This window comes from Rattus norvegicus, chromosome 8 (genome assembly GCF_036323735.1).
Source record: "Rattus norvegicus strain BN/NHsdMcwi chromosome 8, GRCr8, whole genome shotgun sequence".
Classification (NCBI taxonomy): domain Eukaryota; kingdom Metazoa; phylum Chordata; class Mammalia; order Rodentia; family Muridae; genus Rattus; species Rattus norvegicus.
Window position 1 is genome coordinate 97,254,507 of NC_086026.1, and position 8,068 is coordinate 97,262,574.

The 8,068-nt window shown below is 44.6% G+C and overlaps 1 non-coding gene across 1 annotated transcript; it reads right to left on the reverse strand.

Moving 5' to 3' along the window:
* Window positions 1–4,351: 4,351 nt before the first annotated feature.
* On the reverse strand, window positions 4,352–4,483 carry LOC120094509 (small nucleolar RNA SNORA17). The gene has a single exon (XR_005488811.1). It is a non-coding gene; the product is annotated as a small nucleolar RNA SNORA17 (small nucleolar RNA).
* Window positions 4,484–8,068: the final 3,585 nt, after the last annotated feature.

Consider the following 8,068-nt stretch of genomic DNA (forward strand, 5'->3'; position numbering starts at 1 on the left):
ATGTTCTTCCCCTGCTGTAAGTAATAATTCACACATTGCATATTAACATGGACGGACAACCTGTTCATAACCTGGGCTCTACTCAGCTTTCCAGAGCAAGTAGTTAGTTCATTATTTAAAACTGCCTGTGTGACTCCTTTCCCTGTATTCATCTGCATATTTTACCATTCACTTAAAACTGAGCCAAACAAGGTTTTCAGACCCCAGAAACAATTGGTTTACAAGGAGTTAAGCCTTATAACCACATAGTTTCTATTTCAAAGATCTTTCAAACAAGCTAATGGCTTGATGTAAAATTTTAACAGGAAATCAAAGCAAGAGGTCTTCCGAGAAGTTCCCTCACCAAACTATGATAAACTAAGCAATCAATCAAAGGCAGCCCTCTCCGGAGCAAAATTTGAAAATATGCAGGCCCTGAAGAGACTTTGTGAACCAGGGACTTTTAAAACAAGGAGCACGGAAGAGAGGCCACACTCCCCTTCACTTAGATTTAGAAAAGATACCTTCATTTTTTTTTCTTTAAAAAGTCTATTTTGTTTAAACTCTCCTTCACTTAAAAAATACGTAACTACTAATGTCTCCTCGAGCCAGGGTATTATGGGACAGACTCAAAGAAAAAGTCATTGCTTCCTTACTGTGCCCTACCCAGGTACCAAGCGCTATGCAGGCATCACAACCCTGTGGAGGCATGCAGACTCAGAGCTCCTGGGAGGTTGAATGCCTTTTCACAGATTACAGATTTTGCTAGTGGAAAAGTGTCGTGTATTAGAGAAGTTTGAGGAGGCCTTTCTAGAGGAAATGGGTTTTGAAATGGAAATTAAAGGCAAGCAGGAGTTGGGAGGATTAGTTCCACAGAGGCAGATCCGATATACAAGAAACATAGGCATAGGATTCTAGGGCCTTCAAAGGTGAAAGCAAAAGGGGAAGCTGTTGGGGCTCCAGTGTGACTGCATTCCCCGCACAGCTCCAGTGTGAAAATGTTTCCCACACAATTCTAGTGTGATGTTGTGTCCCCGAACAGCTCCAGTGTGATGCTGTGTCCCCGCACAGCTGCCAGCACTGTGGACTTGATTCTATGCCTCTGACAGTCACACAACCAAAAGAACACAGAAATTTTGCAGATTCTTCCTTTTTCAACTTTGTAATTCCTGTCAAATTTTAAAGCATCTTCTTTTCTAATGTGAAAAGCAGTAGGTATTTACTGCAGAAAAATATGAAAAACATAAAGTATACACATACACAAAGGAAAAATGCAAATGCATCTAATTCTGTTTTCGTTTGGCCTTTGACATCTGTAATCCCAGACTTTAAAAACAAGAACAGGACTTACGATGCAGACAGACCTTGGTCACCCCTTTCCATCACTTTTTAGATCACCAAAGTGAGGATTTTTTTCCTTAATATTTTTATCCATCACTAAATTAATGAATGATTCTGACTGAATTTGTGTCCTGAACAGATTTTTCTGTTGATAGCAGACGAATGTTCTCATTTGATGCTATTTCTTAATTATAATTTCTTTCAACAGATGTATTAAGTCAAAGTGAGTGTTAATGTGCACACACAGGCACACAGACACAGATATACACAGACACAAACAAGACAGACAGGCAGGCAGGCACACACATGTGCACACACATGTGCACACACATGTGCACACACATGTGCACACACACACACAGACACAGACATATATTCAGACAGGCAAGCACACACAGAGACAGAAAGACAGATAGACAGACACATGCACGTGCACGAGAAACACACACCCGTTGTACTTCAGGTCTCAGGGAAAAGCCACAAACCAAGGTTCAGAACAAGAGCAAGTCACTCCCATTCACCACCAATAGGTGGCGATGGCTGCCAGTTGCCCTTCAGAAGAATTACATTAAAGCAGATTTTATAACACAACCTTTAAAAACTGTGAGATCTTTGATAAGTAGAATAATGTCAATCATTATAATATATATATATACATATATATACACATATATACATATATATATATATATTGGTTTCTAAGAAAAATTTGAAGTTCTTTATGTGTTCATCTGGGTACTTTTGAAAATTATCCCTTTTGCATTGCTTTTCTCAATCTTTCTTTTAAATTGGACATTGATCTTTTTTGGATTATTCCAAAATTACATCTTTCTAAAAATCTTTTTATTGGTTCTTTGTGAATTTCACACCTAATCCCATTCACTTCCCCCTCCCCTCACACCCCCCAACCTTTATAACACCCCATCCCCCAATAAAGGAAAAAATATCTTGTGGAAGCTGCAGTATGTCCCACAGTATATCCTTTGGTCCACACTTTCCTGTTTGCAAATGCTTATTTCAGTGAGTCTGGTACAAAGCCTCTGGTTTCTGCTACACTATCCAAACTGGAACCTCAAATGGACTTTTCTTGGATATCCTGTTATTACCCTATGTCATGGAAATCCTGTAGCTTTGGATCTGCAGGCCCAGCCCCTTCACACACTCCAGTGGTTCATCGATGGGGTAGATGTTGGGGTAGGCCAACTCAAAGCTCTAGATCTGATCTTGAGAGGTATCTGAGTTGGTCAGCCTGCCAGCTCTCCCGCACCCATACTGCCAGGGCCAGCTCTCCTTCCAGCCCTGGCTGGCCCATCCAGTGATGCCGCTAGTAAGAGGCAGAGCCAGCTCTCCGGCCCTGGGCCCTCAGGCCTAGCTCACCTTGCAACCAGAACAGCTGGACCCTGCTGCCCAAGTGAAGTGCAAGGCCACCCTCTTGAGTGTTGCAGCTGGTGAGGCCGTGGCCAGTTCTCCCCCTTTGTAATCCCAGGTCCAGTCTCCTGCCTGTTACCTGCTGCCTGCCATAGGTGGTGAGGGCCTAGGGAAGGGAGGAGGGCATCTCTCACTCCTCTGTGCCACAGCAGCAGACAAGAGTCAGGGTCAGCTCTCCCACGCTCACGCCCTTATGGTAGGCTCACCTGCAATCCTCACGCCCAGGGCTAGCCCTACTGTGCTGCCCAGCTGAGATGCACGACCTGCTCTTCCAAGCGCTGCTGCAGGTGGGGGGCAGGGACAACTCTCCTGTTGTCATGCCATGCCGGGGCCCTGTGGGTGGGGGCAGCAGCTGCAGGTGGTGAGGGCAAAGAGAGGAGAGGGCATCTCTCCCTTCTCTGTGCTACCACACAGCAGAGAAGAAGCAGGACCAGATCTCCCATGCTCATGTCCTCTGGGTCAGCTCAACCAGTCCCCCAACAAGTCGTCTCTACTGCGCTGCCCAGGCAAGGGCCCACTCTCCTCCTCTCATGACCCCAGAGCCAAGTCTCCTTCTTGCTTCAGGTGACAAGGGGCAAGGGGGGAGGCGGATATCTCTTCCTCGTCCATGCCACTGTATGGAAGACAAGTGGTAGGGCCAGCTCTCCCATGCTCATCCCCTCCAACTGGTTCACCCATAACTCTCCCAACTAGGGCCAGCTCTACTGTGCTTCCTGGGTGATGTATGGGGCGCTGTCCTGAGAACTGCAGCTGAGTAGGGGCAGGGTCAGCTCACCTGCTCGCACAGCCTCCAAGGCCAGCTCTCCCTATTCACAGGTGAGGGGTGAGGGTCATTCTGCTCATTCCTCAGACACCAATATGTCCCTGGGCCGCAGCCAAGACTAGGGACATCCGCAGGGCTTTGGTGGTAAGAGACCCCTGCTAGTGCAGGGCCACAGCCCAGATACAGCCTCCAATGTCAAACAGGCCAAAGGATCCCACCACGGTCCAAGGTTGTATGACTGACCACTCATATCAGGCTGTTCCTTACTACCTTCGAGTCTCCAGTTCTGCCTCTCTTCATTGTGCTCACCTCCTTCTGTTTTTCTTTCTCTTCCATTTCTCCACCACTTACTTGCTATTCTTAGTGGTAAATGAATTCTCTGAGTTTCTGGGGTAATCTCAGGAGTGGTCCCTGGAGTGAGTGCTATGCCCCACTTGTGTATTATGGCACAGGCCGGGGTCATCTCTAGCATAGTCTTTCTCCAGACCTGCGAGGCACCAGACTGGTGGTCAACTCAATTCCCATGGTAGCTGACTCATGGTCAGGCTCACTCCTCTCCAAGGCCCACCCTCAAGGCCCCATGTGGGAGTCATTTGTCTTGGGCTCCACTGCCTGGAGCTCCAGTGGTGGTCCCAGGTGGGTTCTTCTAGTCTCTGGCTGGCTCCTGTTGCACCTCGAAGCCCCAGATAGGGTTCATCTTGTGTCTGGCTCACTCCTTACCCTGGGAGACTGTCTAGGTATGTGTGGATTTGCACTGGTTATTTCAGGCTATCTCCCTGTCTGGACCCCCCTCCCCCCGGCACTAGACTGGGGGCCATCTCAGGCTCACTTTTTTCAGGGAGTGCTAGGCTACTAATCATTAAGATGCTCACAGGACAGAGAACGATGAGGGTAGATATGGCCTCTTTCCTCTCTGCCACCTACTGATGCACAGGACAGAGCAGCCACACCTGCCACACCTCTCAGGGAAGGTCTAAATTACTTCTTTATATGAAGATAGCAATCTCCACATTAAGATGAGTTTTATCCAGACCCTTCCCTTGTCTGTTAATTAAGGGGATTCTATATTTGAATAAAAAGATATAGAGAAATTTTCAATACCTCTGGTACTTTTCCTATTTTATTCCTTATGATGTGTCTATCTCTGTGCTTAGCAGTGCATTTAAAAGTCCTATATTAAGATGCATATAAAAACATTTAATCTATTTTTTATACTTAATTTTTACTTGTTATTACTACTATGCATTTTTGAGACAGGGTCTCACCCTGTAACACAGATTTGTCTGAACTCACTCTGCAGCTCATGCTGGACTAAATCCTCTTGTCTCAACTGCCCAAGTGCTGGGATTAAAAGTGTGTTCCAGGTTGAGGATTTAGCTCAGTGGTAGAGGCCCTGGGTTCGGTCCCCAGCTCCAGAAAAAAAACCCAAAGAACAACCAACCAAACAAACAAAAAGTGTGTTCCAACACACACAGTGTTAACTTTCTGATTCTTTTTGATGTTTATTTTGTGATAAGGTATTGAAGAAGAAATTTAGCATTTTTCCCTAATTAGATGACTAATTGTTTTGTGTAGTTTGTAGAATAATGTCACTTGTCTGTAATGATGAGAACTACCAGCCTTGACCTGAGACATACCCCTGTGTTTAGTGGTATCTGTTCTACTCCCTTTCCTTCTCTCTGTGAGGTACCCTGTATAGAGTGCCTCAGCATCTCCTGTGCTTGTCCATCTCAATGGTGTTTAAAACAAGATTTATGTATTAGTTTATAGGCATTGTGGAACATCTGGATATATGCCCAGGAGTGGTATAGCTGAGTCTTGAGGTAGAACTATGCCCAGTTTTCCTAGAAATCACCAAATTGATTGATTATATAAGTTTGCACTCCTACCAGCAATAAAGGAGTGCTCCCCTAGCTCTACATCCTTGTCACCATGTGCTGTCACTTGAGGTTTTTGATCTTAGTCATTCTGATTGGGGGTAGTGTAGAATCTCAGAGTTGTTTTGATTTGCATTTCCATGATGACTGAGCACATTGACCTTTTCTTTAAGTGTTTCTCTGCCATTAGATAGTCCTCTGTTGAGAATTCTCTGTTTAGTTCTGTACCCCATTTTAAAATTAAGTTATTTGGTTTGTCAGTGTCTAACGTCTTTGAGTTCTACATAGATTTTTGGATATCAGCCCTCTGTCTGATGTTTGTGAAGATCTTTTATCAATCTGTAGGCTGCTGTTTTGTCCTATGACTGTTTTGCTTGCATTCAGGCCACTGTTCCTATCAAGTCACTGGGCCCACTGTGATTCCTTCTTTTATTTTGGATCTGACCTAATGTTAACTGTCTCTTAATTTGTCTCTGAGATCAACCCTTCACTGTAGCTATTGGAGGACCAAGACCTTTCTCAGTTTTGTCTCTGCCCAAAACTTCCAACAGGCCTAGCAAACACTAAATGTAACTTTGTTTGTTTGTTTGTTTGTTTGTTTTGAGTGATTGGCAGGTGGTCAGCAGCTGGGTGAATGGCCATTGTTTTTTCTGAATTCTCCATAAACTTCAAGACTACAAAAACTAAAAGAGAGTAGCTATAAGTTTATCTGCTTAGTATGTCACATTAAAGAACAAAGGAGCATGCTAAAAGGGTAGTGCATTTACAATGCAGTCAGTGACCATCCTTTCACTGTCCCAAGAGCAGGGGACTTTGTTATGTCATCCAAGCCAGGATATAATATCCGTGCATGTGGGTCTAGTGTCATTCTATTGAGACCTACAGTGTGTTTATTATAAGGGAGATTTCTGCGGGCACTTCTGAGATTGGGGAGAGTAAACTTTGCAAAACACAGTATTTGGAAGAAATGTTTACAAGAGGGATGAGCTTTTATGGCCACGGAACCCAGGGAAGCAAGAGCTGAAATGCTAAGGCCCGAACGCTGTCAATGCCTTTAGCGCATTCAGCTTTTCTATTTGAATCATTTCTTCTTCATCCCCACAGAGGTTGGTCCTTAGTGGTTAAGGCCATGAGATTTTGGCTCATATTGCTGGGTCCAACTCCCAGCTCAGCATCTCAGGGAAAGTGTTTCTGTCAGTTAGCTGGTGTGCATGGTTTTAGGGGATCATAACTGCACAGCATGAAGCCTGCAGAACATGGCAGACCATTTAAACTCAGCAAAGTGGCACTGATTAAATTAGTTCTTCTAGCCCCAGACACTTCCTTACCTCCCTCCTGCAGACTTGTTCAAAACCCTGAGTATTTTAATTTTTGCTGGTTCTCAATCTACGAGGAGGACCGCATTTCGTTCCTCTCTAAATTCCATTCTGGGGCTTACAATAGGATTTGGTAGATAGTGGCCGCTCCATAAATGTTTGCTATGCAAAATAAAAAGGGGTTGCCACCTAAGAAAGCACTCGTAATTCTGCTGTTTCTTGATTTTGGTTCGTAAGGAAAGAGTTGATGAGCTCATAAAGTTATCGTGTAAAGTTACTATATGGAGCTGCATGTGAGATTATTTTTTAAAGATGATAGGTGCCTTTAGACAACCTGATCTCTTTAGTTAATCCAGTGGTTATCACTATGACAGAACACGTGAATGGTTTGAAGCTTGGTGCCCACGTAGAGGTCAAAAAACAACCTTGGGTACAGTTCCTCGGGGGACATCCACCTTTTAAATTTTGAGACAGGGTCTCTCCTTAGCCTGGAACACATCATATGATCTAAGTGGGCACATCTAGGGACATTAGATAGCCATCTGTCTCTGTTTCCCAGCTCTGGGGTTCCAAGTGTTCACCAATCACACTTGGCCTCTGTTTTATGGGTTCCGGGGATTGAACTCCGGTCTTCATGCTTGCAAGGGAGCCGCTCTACCGGCTGAGCTCTCTCCCCAGGCCCTAGATGAAGTCCTTAGATTATGCATTTCACTTAACATCTTAATAGCTAAATTGGCTCACATAAAGGAGTGAAAACCTATTCGCTTTGCTGTTTTTCTACCTCTGAGATAATATAGTGGCATTTCTTTCAGCAAAGAAGGGCTTTGACTCTTTGATTTGTGTCACGAATGCATCTAGACATAAAATACGTAAAAGGCATACTGCCACTGAAATAGGACCACGAGGCTTCGTTTGTGCACGAGAAGACTACAAGCACCAACATTTCTGATGACTGTCCCTTCCAGGGCGTTCTGGTTGCAGTTTGCACCTTTCTCCTTTCTCTCTCCAGTGTGCTCCCGAGAGTGTCTGTACATCTCTTCCCCGGGCAGCTGTTGGCTTTTTCAATTTCTCTTGAATGCTAAATCCTGTGAGCTGCTGGGAATAAACAGCAGTGCTTACCTCTCGGCTTGAGAACGTCCATTCACTGAATATTCAGTTTCACGTTTACCGTTAGCAGATTTTCTTCGTGAGTTTGAAAAGGTAACCTTCCCATCTTCTCAACGTCAGCTGCATCCCAGCTGTGTTTATTAGACAGGGGCTTCAGATTGTCTGCCCTGTTGTTTTCTGTCCCATTGTTTTCCCATCTGGCTTCTTACCCTGTATCCCAGTGATCATATCCATATTTTTACTGACAGTAGATACTC